Source organism: Vulpes vulpes, chromosome 1, assembly GCF_048418805.1.
Source record: "Vulpes vulpes isolate BD-2025 chromosome 1, VulVul3, whole genome shotgun sequence".
Taxonomy (NCBI): domain Eukaryota; kingdom Metazoa; phylum Chordata; class Mammalia; order Carnivora; family Canidae; genus Vulpes; species Vulpes vulpes.
In genome coordinates, this window is record NC_132780.1 from 135,031,516 (window position 1) to 135,044,169 (window position 12,654).

Consider the following 12,654-nt stretch of genomic DNA (forward strand, 5'->3'; position numbering starts at 1 on the left):
GGCCCAGGCACTACTCTAGCCCTTCTACCCTATTAGCTCCCCAGAAGCTTCACATAAGAAATGATGGAGAATCAAGTGCGTGACCCTCCATACCCTCTGGCCCTTCGAATCTGGCCAATGATCAAGTGTTGGGAGACCTTTCTCCCAACCTGTTTCTACTGGGCACCCCACCTCTGCCTTCCCTAGTCTGTCATTTGTACCTTATTCACGGATGCCCCTGCCTCCAGAGCCTCAACCCTCCTCTAAGCTATCCTGAACACACCCATCTTCCTCAAAAGCCTCCTTCATCACATTATCCACCCCTCCAACTCCAAATCCTTCCATGGCTCCCTCCCTCCACCCCAGATTTCATTCAGCATTCTCTGTGACCCTGCCCTGACTCTCTGGAGTGGGATATATTCATAGAGCTCTGCCTTACCCACGACAGGGGGGCTCGGAGAAGGAAGGAGAAGGGAGTCTCCGAATCACTCTGGCCAGAGGGCTATGTAGCCAGGAGGGCTTTCTGCAGTGAGGCCGGGGCACAAATCTGAATCATAGTCAATGAGAGTAGCCAAATTCCTATCTGGGAAATCAGGGCAGTCTGAAGGGTGAGGCCAAGCCGTAAACAGAATGAGTAATGAGGTCAGAAGCTGGTGAGGACCAGAATCAGGTCTAGATGCAGTTCAAGGAAACGGAAATGGTACAGGACTGAGGCTGTGAATTGAATTATAAGAAGGTGTGCTACTCTACCCGGGGATGGGGGTGGGAGGAGTAGCCCTCGGAATCTCCCTTCCCTCTGGCTTCACTGTTTGGGTTTTCACATGTGTGTGTCTTCCCCGCTGCCAGTTTCCACGCTTCACAAGGCCCCGGCACCGCTCAGTGACTTGTCCAAGGTAGCTCTGAACCAGAGCTCCGTCTCCCACTTCGCAGGGGACGGACGTGCTAGGGAAGCAAGCTTATGCTCATGTTCGTCAGTGGGCAGATTACCTCACATCTCCACGTCTCAGATTCCTCATCTGTAAAGCGAGGACAATAATAACACTACTTCATAATAGTGTTACATAATAATAAGACTACTCTGAGGATTAGCCAAGCAAATATTTGTAAAACGCTTAGAACAGTGCTTGGCACATAGTAAATGCTGTATAAGTGTTAGTTAAATAAAAATAAGGTGCACAGCTGGTAAATAGGGCCAGTACTCAAAGTCAGTTCTAATTTTAACATCCGAGTCCTTAGATCCTCCACTAAGGTCAAGAGCAGGTTATGATGGACTAAGCTAACTATAGGACTTTCAAAAATTAATTTTCATGTCGACTAAGAATAGAAAAGCATGCTGTTGGCTGATTTTACTTGGGCACAAAGGAAATATCACTTGAGTTAACGCCCTTACCTGTTCTTAGGAAACCACTAGGAAATCCAGAAGGACCAGTTCAAATAATAGTTTCCATCCCAAATTTAAAAACCTTTCCTTTTTTTTTTCTTTTTAAGATTGTATTTATTTATTCATGAGAGACACAGAGAGAGGCCGAGATATAGGTGGAGGGAGAAGCAGGCTCCATACAGGGAGCCCAATGTGGGACTCAATTCTGGGACTGCAGGATCATGACCAGAGCTGAAGACAGACGCTTAACTGCTGAGCCACCCAGGCGTCCCTTTAATAACCCTTTCAAAAAAAAAAAAAAGTCAAATTTAGAAAATGACTGTGGTGTTCAGGGGCGCCCTGCCAGCACAGTCCATGGGGCAGGCGACTCTTGATCTCGAGGTTGTGAGTTCAAGTCCCAAGATGGCTGTAGAGATTACTTAAAAATAAATAAATAAATAAATAAATAAGGATGCCTGGGTGGCTCAGTGGTTGAGCATCTGCCTTTGACTCGATCGGGCTCCCTATGAGGAGCCTGTTTCTCCCTCTGCCTATGTATCTGCCTCTCTCTGCGGGTCTTTCATGAATAAATAAATTAAAAATCTTAAAAAAAAAAAAAAAAAAGAACCAGTGCAGATCAGGGAAGCTGGGTTTAGTCTGGCAAGGGTCAAGGCTACAGCTCTCCTAGGAAAGGTAGCCAGAGAGCAGATAACAGAGAAAGAAGCACTGTATTTATTTTCCAAAACTGTTGGGGGAAGATGTTTGTAAAAGAAAAGAGAAGAACGTGAGTGTTTGATTTGTGTAAAATGATAAAAAAAAAAGGGGGGGGGTACTGAATGCTTCTATAGCTTAGTAGCAATTCAAAGAAGATAGTGTGCAAAAGGCTGTTTGCTTTGGCTATCTATCAAGCAGAAATCTTTATTAACTGAACCTCTCACGCGACTACAGTAAGGCCCTAATAGATGTTTGGAAATGATGACTGCAAAATCCTAAACGGCTTTCTGAAACAAGAGAAAAAAGATGAAACAAAGCTTGTTATGGTTTGTGACAAGTGTATTTTATTGTATTATAATTTTTCCCAAACAAGCAATATTTTTGTCATCTATAGTATGGGGTGATTTATACGCCATCTAAGAACTCTCTACCCATCCTATGATAAGAACAATGTGTTGCCTGATTATGGCTAGTATCAGGATTTAATAAATATTCCTTTTCTCTGAACAGGCTTACCCCATTGCTTTCTCCCATGTTCCCACGCCCCATTCTCTCTGCCGGTCTCTACCATAACTTGACCCCATGCTTCTCCACTATCTTGAATCTCCCCTAAAGGAGATGTCCCCGGCCTTAGGAACTACGGACCCTGCTTTGCATACTTCCACACTGGGGTAGAGATTTGGATGGTGTGTGTGTGTGTAGGGGTGTCTCTCTTTCCCTTTAGAGGAGAAGGAAGGACACTAGCCTGGGCAGAATGGAAGAAATGAGCTCAGCTCTTGGGAGGTTAAGGGCCTCGGAGCCTGGGGTGCGACAGCTGAGTGGCGGGGAGCACGTGGCTTAGCTAGAACAGAAACCGAGCTGCAGGGACCGCCCAGGGGACACAAAGCACAGCCCAGCTCGTGCCCGCAGGGCCCCGGATCCTTCACCCACAGAGGAGGTTCTCCCGCTGTTTCTGTTGACCTCCCCGCTGCTCTCGGCCCCTCCTCGGCCCACACTCCGGGCTCTGCATACCGCAGGGGTTGGACACAAATAAAATCCATACGTGGGCTCCAGTCTCGGGTCACAGCATTTGCTTACCAGCTCAGCCCGAAGACGGCCCGGCTCTCACCTCCCTTCCCCACCACCGAATCTCTGCTTGTAAACACCACTCACTGGGTAACACCCTCCATCAGACGCCTTTGGGCTATTATTCATCACCGACTAACCTTCAACCAACTTCATCTTCACAGGCCTCCCCCCAGAAGAGAGGAAATTCCACAGCTCTGAGGTGATGCGAAACGTGTTCTGCACGCCCGGCTGTCTTTCTTTCTGACTCTCCCCAGCCAGTTCCCAAACTGGGTTTCCCGGGCCCCCCTGGACACGGCCTCCCGCCCCCCTCCGCACCATCTCTCCCCCCACCCTCTTCATCCCCCCCTTTCTTTCCCTCTCCATTTTACACACTGTAACCTGATAGGCTGGAAATGCAGCTCTTTCATCTTCCATTTCCCACATCCTGAAAGTCCGGAGAGAAGGAGCCCACCCAGATAAAGGCATTCCAAGTATGTGCATCCCCCTCCCCCTTAAACTCCATTCACAAAGCAGATTACTAAAGGCTCTGGGCTCCAGGGAGGCCCTAGGCCCCTCTCCCAGCCCCGCGCCCCAGCCCCCCCACCCACCCCCAAGAGTTTACTCATTCCGAGCCCTCGCTCCTCACCGGCACAAAAACCTAAGTCCACATGCCTAGAACCAAAAATTAACTTTTCTCTGGACTCTGATCCTCTGGGAAGCTTTCACACTTCACTCAGATTGGGACCACAAGGGCTGGAGACTCTGCCTACCATTCATCTGTCCCGGCTGCCTTAGGATTTCTAGATAAGAAGGCTCAGGGAAAATGTGTCTTTGGACCAGGGGGAAAAGATACAAACGTAACATGTGATGTTTCAAGAGGACTCGCTCATGTCTTTGGAAAAGATCACAGACTGTTCTAACCCAGAGACATTTCCTTCCAACAGAAGTTGGAAGCCAGAGGAAAAGATGCTTCATTTGAGGGGATAGGCAGAGAATGCGTGTGTATGTGTGTGTGTGTGTGTGTCTGGGGGAGGGTGGGTTCTACTAACATTTTTGTTTAGAAATTTCTGGAGCCCGAATGTCCTACCATAGTTCTTCACTACCTGGAAATGAGTGATTATAAAACATACCCCCCAGCTCAGTTCTTCAGTGGTCCTGTCCTGGGTTGTCATTGACAAGGTCTCTGACCTCAACCTCAAAGGTTGAGAAGTACTCCCCCTCCCCACCCAAGCATCCCCTTTCATTAAGGATGATAAACTATCTTATCCACCCTCTAGGGAGAGTGGGAAAGATCTTTGAATCTGTACCAGGTCTGGGATAATCAGTTTTCTGAGTTTACCAGCCACTGTGTGAAACAGGATTTCCTGTGTCAAAGAATGCTCCCCAATCCTGATACCACGGAGTCTATTTAATAGATTATAAACCATATTGCCTTTGCAACTCAGGATAGCTAACTTGCTCAGTGTGCTAGCATCGGACTGAAAATTTGCTAAAATCCAGGCGCATGTCAGTGCGTTGGGTCATGCATTCAGTTTATCTAATTATTACCCAAGAAGTTGCATGGAATTCCAAGTGGAATTCAAGATCCCAGACCTGGGAGATGTAGTCATGATGATAAGAAACAACAGACTGTGGCAGAACGGCCACTTGGCGGCTCCTCAGATCACCCCTGTGGTGCTGAGGAGAAATCTGTACTGTAGCCCTGCTCCAGGACTGGCCCACATTTGCAATCCTCCTGCAGGGAGCCAGCTCCCCATACCCAGCAGGTAAGAGGCTCCTACACGGGCTCAGCCTCCTTAGTCAGCAGCAGCAGGAAGGGATGCTTGCAGCTCTGAGCAAGTATTTTTCTCTCTGAGCCTCAGGTTCCTTCTCTGTAAAATACTAATCCTTGCTAATCCAAAGGTGATCCCCCAGACTCGAAACAAGGCTTTACCTGGGAGCTAGCTCAAAATGCAGAATTCCAGGCCCCATCCACAACCTACTTCATTTGAACAGGATCCCGGTGATTCCGGCACACCTCACAATGTGAGAGAAGCTCTGGCCTGGCCTCTGGATCTCAAAGGTCCTCTTTCCAGTCATGAAATTGTCCGACCTCCGTAAGTGGTTTCCAGGGAAGTTTTTCTTCTCTGATAAATGGTTTTTCTTCTTACGCCTCCACTCTTGGCACTTACTGTCTCTCCTGCCAAGGAGCTCAAGCTTCAGTAGGCATCGCATTTGCATGAGGAGCTTGCTTAAAATGCAGATTCCTGAGCCCTATCGAGAAACACTGGCTACAACTGGGGTGGGGCCAGAGAATCTGCATTTCATCCAGTTTCCTCCACGTGGTTCTACAGATTATGGTTCCGGTTTACATTCCTTTCTTCCGACGTTCTATTATGGAACATTTAAAACATAAAAAATAGACAAAATAGTAATGATGCGCAATCATGTTTCCAAACCCAGCTTCAACAATATCAACTCAAGGTCAATTTTGTTCCACTCAGATTACATTTTTGAAAAATGTTTGCCTCTAGACCTCCCCAGTCTTCTTAGTCCTCCTCCTCACCTAAATGCCTGTGGTCCCTTGTTTATTTTTTTGGAGTAATCTCTGGGCCCAAAGTAGGACTCAAACTCACGACCCTACCCCCATCCCCACCCCCAGATGGAGAGTCACATGCTCTAGGGGCTCAGCCAGCCAGGTGTCTTGCTTGTAGTCTTTTAAGGGTTCCCTAGCACCTAACACTGTGCCTGGCACATGTAGGCACTCAGAAAATGTGTGTAACGGGACATGAAAAAGAACTTTCAAATAAAATATGTGATCATCTACCTGGGTTGCTTAAGATGGAGGTCAACAGGATTACCTGATCCCCCATTTTTTCAATTATTTTGACTGTGATGCCTTTTTCAGTTCGAGAAACTAAGGCATCAAAATGCATCTTATCAAAGGGAAAAAACTGGTGGAAGGTTTCCAGAAGGCCCCTGTCTACGCCCCTTTCCCTCTGGCTCCAACATTTCGTAAACGACTTGGTGTTTGTGTGTGTGCGGTAAGAGAAAAGGTAGGAAAATAGCTCTAGGGGAACGAGGATATCATCTCAGGGCCTGTTTTACTCTTTAACCTGATAATAAATCTCTTTAAAGCTCCCAAGGTATTCGGAATATCCTGTCCATGGCAAGGTCTTCGCACTGTCGTGAAAGAAATTCAAGTTTAATAGGTGGACTGAGCGTTGAGATCCCAAAGGCACAGCCTTGCCCTTTCCGACCATTTGTTAATTATGAGGCTAAATCTGCGAATTCTCTCAGATGGGTATGCTGAATAATAGGAGGGAGAGTGCGGGAAGAGGCAGGACCGTACCGAGAAAAGCTCGGCAGTTCCAGAACTCAGCACAACAATCAAAGGATAAAGTGGTAATTAGGCCTGATTATCATGCAAGGCAGCCCCGGTTAAATTGGAATGTAGCCGGAGAGACGAAAGGCTGGTTGGAGAGTTTGCTATGCAGGAGACGTGCTTTGATGTCTGCAGGGAAGGTTGTGTTTCATTCAGCCTTCCAACCAAAAAAATGTTGCAGGAGCAATATGAAACCTTCTAAGATGCAGCAGACGGCAAGCAGAAGTGGAGAGCAAGTGGCTGGGTCCGAGTTCTCCCGTGAGTGTGTGTGTGTGTGTGTGTGTGTGTGTGTGTGTGTACTTATATGCTGCTTTTCTCAGATTTACTGCTCCAGCCTCTTGGAGATGTCAGAAGACAGGAAAACAGAAAGGAATACACTCTCCAACTATTAACTCACCGTCCTTGGCTTGGCAGGTTCTTAGGACAGGGGAGAGAATGTGTCGAAGCTTGGGGCAGCCTTGTTACCTGCTGTGGGGAGAAAAGCAAGAGGAAATGGAGGTAAATGACTCTGTGTGTCCCGGAGAGGCCCTGAACTATGCTGACAGATGCAGATGGAGTCATCTGAGGCTGCCAGCTACCGCAGCCTTTACACCAACTGATGTAGGAAGAAGAAAATGAGCCAAGAAAGTAGGTTAATCTCCCAGAGAAACACAAAATAGGTAGCAGGTACCATTTTTACACCTTTCACTCTGTAGTTGCTTCCAACCCAGAGCTGTGAAGCCCAAGGAATTCCTTTTGTGTCCTTACCTTACCTTTTAGGGGTATCTCTGATCTAATAATGTTGTTTCTGTACCCAGGCTCGTTGCTCAGCTAGATGCACTCCCCAAACCAAGCCACAACTTTCATTTCCACGCAAGGGATTTTCAGTGCAACTTGGTATTGGGAGATGATCAACTCTGTACTAAATCACGGACAGGAAAACAATAGTCAGGTTTGTAGTAAGATGTCATATTATCGCCTTACTTATTCACGGGGCACTGGCCTGGAAGGTGGAGTCTTTCTGCAATCTGGTTTGGTTCCTGTAGAATCTAAGCACCTTTCCTCAAATGAAATATGTAGATTTGCAAGTATAAAGGCTAGGATTATTCACGGGGTGTTCACCAGAGGAAGTGAGATGTGAAATCTTGATGTTGCTTTAAGACAGTGCGTGAAAATACAGAAATCCGACGTGGAAGACTAAATGCAGATTCTTTTTCTCACAGGTTTCCTCTCACCACTATGCTCTACCATCCAGCCACACAGTTCAATATTTCTTTTCAAAAGGGATGGAGTAAGTTGCTGATCATGTTATCTTGAAGGAACCGAAAGAGCGTGTATTACATATCCAACACATTGCTTCTTCGGTTTATCTCAGATTTTTCCTCTGCTTTTGCAATAAACAATCCACAAAATCAGCTGTTTTTGCTGTGATTTCTTCTGTACTTCAGTTTACTGTTAAGAACTGTATAAAATAGGGATTCCTGGGTGGCTCAGCGGTTTGGCGCCTGCCTTTGGCCCAGGGTGCGAGCCTGGAGTCCCAGGATCGAGTCCCGCATCAGGCTCCCAGCATGGAGCCTGCTTCTCCCTCCTCCTGAATCTCTGCCTCTCTTTCTCGCTATGCCTATCATAAATAAATAAGTAAATTTTTTTTCAAAAAAAAAAAAAAGAACTGTATAAAATAATAATGATGCAAACTTAACCATACAGGAAAGAGACCATGAATAACTACAGGTACAACCCTATTGCTTCTTTTTTTTTTTAATTTTAATTTATTTATGATAGTCACAGAGAGAGAGAGAGAGAGAGGCAGAGACATAGGCAGAGGGAGAAGCGGCTCCATGCACCAGGAGCCCAACGTGGGATTCGATCCTGGGTCTCCAGGATCGCGCCCTGGGCCAAAGGCAGGCGCTAAACCGCTGCGCCACCCAGGGATCCCCCTATTGCTTCTATAACTTTTTTTTTTTTTTTTTGCTTCTATCACTATTGACATTGCAACAATACTTTAAAATCGTGTAAGTGAAGGATGGATGCTTTGATGTAACAAGCTGTCCCCCTCCCCGCCCCCCTCCCCCGCCGCCGCCCAGAGTGTCACTTGATTTAGGAGAAACTCTACTACACCCCTTCTATAAAATTCCCTGAAATTACTCTTGTGTGCAGCATAAATTTAGCAAAAATAAATTGCACAAGATTGAAAATACCCTTTCAGCTATCTTATGTCGTATAATAAATGAAAATGAATTGTGGAGTTTTGTTTTTACTCAGCATTAAAAGAAAAGAGAGAGGACAGGGAGGAAGAAAGAGTCTTAGCAGCTGTGTGTGTGTGTGTGTGTGTGTGTGTGTGTGTGTGTTTAATAAGAAAATAGCATTCCCCAGAATTTCCAGTAAAACCCTTAAGATTTAGGCAGTTCATCCCTAAAGTATGTGTGGGATGCTGGGAGCTCCCTGGCTTTTCCAGGCAACCCCACCCCCCAAAAAAAACACCCCACAAAAAAACAAAAGCAGATGGGTTGCATCTGAACGAATCAAAATCCCCAGGGGCCAGAGCTCTCTGCTCTAAATGCTAATAGAGTGAGTAATCAGAAACCTACATTTGGTAAATTATTTATCTTATCTCTGGAACTCAGCAAAGCATAGAAGACAGCAACTTCTGTAGAAAGATGTTGTTAGTCAAGAACTCCAGCTGGAATTTGTACTTTTACTAGAAAAGGGAAAAGTTCAGAGACTAGTGTGGCTCATGAAGCAAGACTTTTTTTTTTTTTAAATGACCAAAGGCAAAGCCAAGGAAAACTGACATCACAGTTCTGTGGAACAGGTCTGGTTCATGTTTTGTCTAATGGGCTTTACGTTCCATCTGTATTAGGGTAATGGCAAAGCAAACCAATAGATATTAAGGATCGTTGAAGAGTGGGGAATAGGTTCCCACACTCCCCATCTCAGCTGTTCCCTTCACAAAGAGCCAGAGTAACTAGAAGCAGGGGCTCTGAAACTTGAGCTTCCTGCTTCAGAATCACCTGGAGAGCTTTTAAAACTCAGATTACCAGGCCTCACCCTCAGAATTTCTGATTCCGTAGGCTTGCTGGGGTGGGGCCTGATAATTTGCATTTCTGCACTTCCTGAGCAAATCTCCAGGTCTGCTACTGCTGGCTCAGGTACCATATTTTGAGAAGCACTGGCCTGGAAGGTGGAGTCTTTCTGCAATCTGGTTTGGTTCCTGTAGAATCTAAGCACCCTTCCTCAAATGAAATATGTAGATTTGCAAGTATAAAGGCTAGGATTGAGATTTTGACAGTGGAATTAACACTAGTAATGAATCCTAGCCCTTTCACTTATCTTACAAAATATGTTATCTTGATAAATCAATTCCATCCATGATGAACGTACTGATAGCATATACACTTGCTTTGTGTCCTCCGTAGTCCCAAGTACTTTGGGGTTCAGTAGAATTGAGCAAATAAAAAAGTAAAGGCTTGGGGTACGTGGGTGGCTAAGTTGGTTAAGTGCCTGCTTTCAGCTCTGGTTATGATCCCAGTGTCCTGGGATCAAGCACCTCATTGGGCTCTCTGCTCAGCGAAGGGTCTGCTTTTTCCTCTCCCTCTGCCTCTCCCCCTGCTTGTGCTCTCTCTCTCTCAAATAAATAAAATCTTAAAAAAAAAAAGTAAAGGTTTCATTTGAAAAAATATGGTTGTATAATTCACATTCATACTTATAAACATTTTAAGTTTTGTTTTGTCTCCGTACAACTTTAACAGTTTATCCACACTGTGAACTCAATTCCAATAGATTGAGTCGTGCAATCATAGGAACTCAAACAATTTCTTTGCCTTTGCTTCTTTCCTTCACACAACAAATATATTTGGAGCACATATTGTAGGTATGAATAACATACAACAAAAATAGAATACAGGGTATTGAATCTAAGGGGAGATGAGACCAAATGATACAAAGCACGTGGGTTAAAGGAATTCGCCACCAAGTGTGATAGCCAGGTAATGCTTTTTATAGAAGGAGGCACTTGAGTGATTGTGTTCAAAATCCTTCTATGGCTTTTAGTCAGTCTTCAGATAATATTCATCCTCGACAGAATGGCACAAGCAAATGGTTATGATCACCTATGGTTACCTGTTCAGTTAGATTCCTCTCTACTCCTTTTACCTCCCAGGGGCCACACTCAGCAACAAAGGAAAAGTCTATGATAATCTGAAGCACCTGGCTACCCCCACAGAAGGGCATGTGACTTGTTCTCATGGTCATGAGTTTGAGCTCCCTATTGGGTGCAGTGATTACATAAATGAATAAATAATTTTTTTAAGTTTTAAAAAAAGTCTGTGATAATGTAACTTTCAGATGTAACTGCAATTAACAAGTGGTCCTCTACTAAGCGCCTCCCACTTTCTCAAATGGGGGCAGACTAAAGAGCTCTTCCAAAGGAGTGTTTTAGGGGGCAACTGGAAATGACTGCCTCATGATCCTTTGAACTTCGCTTAAATGACCAGGCAGTTGTGTACACAACGAGTTTCACCATCCTCACTTTGTGTGCTTTTTGTGGACAGCATGATCCAACTGAAAAAAAAAAAAAAAAACCATTTTTCTTTAACCTCAAGGTAATGCAAACCATACTTCTATTTTAAGTTTCTAAAATTTTGGACCCTGCTTACGATATGGTGGGGTTTTTTTTTCTGTCATGCAAATTCGTGACTCTGGGTGTTTACAATGCTGTTCCTTCTTGCTGAAATTTGAATTTCCCTATCCTGTCCTTTGACTGTTCAACTCTTCTCTTCCTATTTATGTTTCAAAACCCACATCAGGTGCTACCTCCACTCTGAAGGCTTCCTGGACCCTGGAGATAAGGTCTAGAGGGTGTCATAACTTTCTTTGCAGACTATGTCTTAACTCTAGTCACTGCAGAATACGTGTTTGTGTGAGAGGTGCTTATTAAATGTGAAGAAATGAGCCAAAACGGAGAGAGGCAATGTATACATAAAGAAAGATGGGAAAATGCAACTCTCACTCTGGGGACCACAAGTTCCATCCTGCCCTTACCCTCTCCTCACATCATCAGAAAAGAAAGATATGCAATTATGAGCAGAAGACCTCAGAATGTTTGAGTCTTAGTTTCCTCATCTGTGTAACTGGGATAATGACAATACCTGCCTCATGGAGTGGTGGGGTTGGATGTGGGGAAAGTGTTTATAAGGCACTTAGCACTGTTCTTGGCACATAGGAAGAGCTCAATAAATGTTAGCCATTATTTACTCTATTAGATGAATTCCATACTTTCATGGGGGACTCAAATGGCTTAACTAAACCGATATTTCATAGGTACCTTAAGTAAGTAATTGGGATCACACCTATTACCCAAATTAGACCCAAGATATAGGTGGCACTTTGGGGCTTTTCTTGTTACTGATGAGTCTGAGAGTGAACAGTTCAACAGTGAGATCTCCTGAACTGAGACTACTCCAAAGATGCGGGTGGGAGAAGGAAGTGGTAGTGCATGATCTCTGTCTCCAATCCAAAATGGCATCATGGAAAGAAATAGCTTTGTTTCAAGTTCTCCAGGAGGCATGATTAAGACCAAATGAAGGGGTGATCCCTGGGTGGCTCAGTGGTTGAGCATCTGCCTTTAGTTCAGATCTGATACTGGAGTCCCAGGATGGAGTCCCGCATTGGGCTCCTTGCAGGGGACCTGCTTCTCCTTGTGCCTGTGTCTACCTCTCTCTTTGCATCTCTCACAAATAAACAAAATCTTAAAAAAAAAAAAAAAAAAAAGACCAAATGAAGAGAAGTTACAGAGAAATCAATTTTCATTTAACATTTAAAGGCTTCTCAATGAGTATAGCTGTATGGCACAGGCTGCCGTGTGAGGTAGTAAACTCCTTTTTAGCAGAGGTAACCAGGGGCTGGATAATTAAAAAGGATGCTCTAGGACCCTCAGCTTTAAGATTCTTTATCTTATCTTATTTTATTTTATTTTATTTTATTTTATTTTTTGTTTATTCATGAGAGACACAGAAAGAAAGGCAGAGGCATAGGCAGAAGGAGAAGCAGGCTCCCTGCGGAAGCTCTGTGCAGAACTCATCCCAGCACCCCAGTATCACGGTCTGAGCCAAGGGCAGATGCTCAACCACTAAGCCAAGGGGGTGGCCCCCCTTTTTTATATTAAGATTCTTGATTCAGTAATATGAAAGACTGTTAAGTTTCTGTCCCAACC

The 12,654-nt window shown here is 44.8% G+C and overlaps 1 long non-coding RNA gene across 1 annotated transcript; it reads left to right on the plus strand.

Annotated features, from left to right (window-relative positions):
* The first annotated feature begins 6,563 nt into the window (after nucleotides 1–6,563).
* On the plus strand, nucleotides 6,564–7,858 carry LOC112914206 (uncharacterized). The gene is made up of 4 exons (XR_003233804.2): nucleotides 6,564–6,722; nucleotides 6,879–6,962; nucleotides 7,262–7,395; nucleotides 7,667–7,858. It is a non-coding gene; the product is annotated as an uncharacterized lncRNA (long non-coding RNA).
* The last annotated feature ends 4,796 nt before the right edge of the window (nucleotides 7,859–12,654 follow it).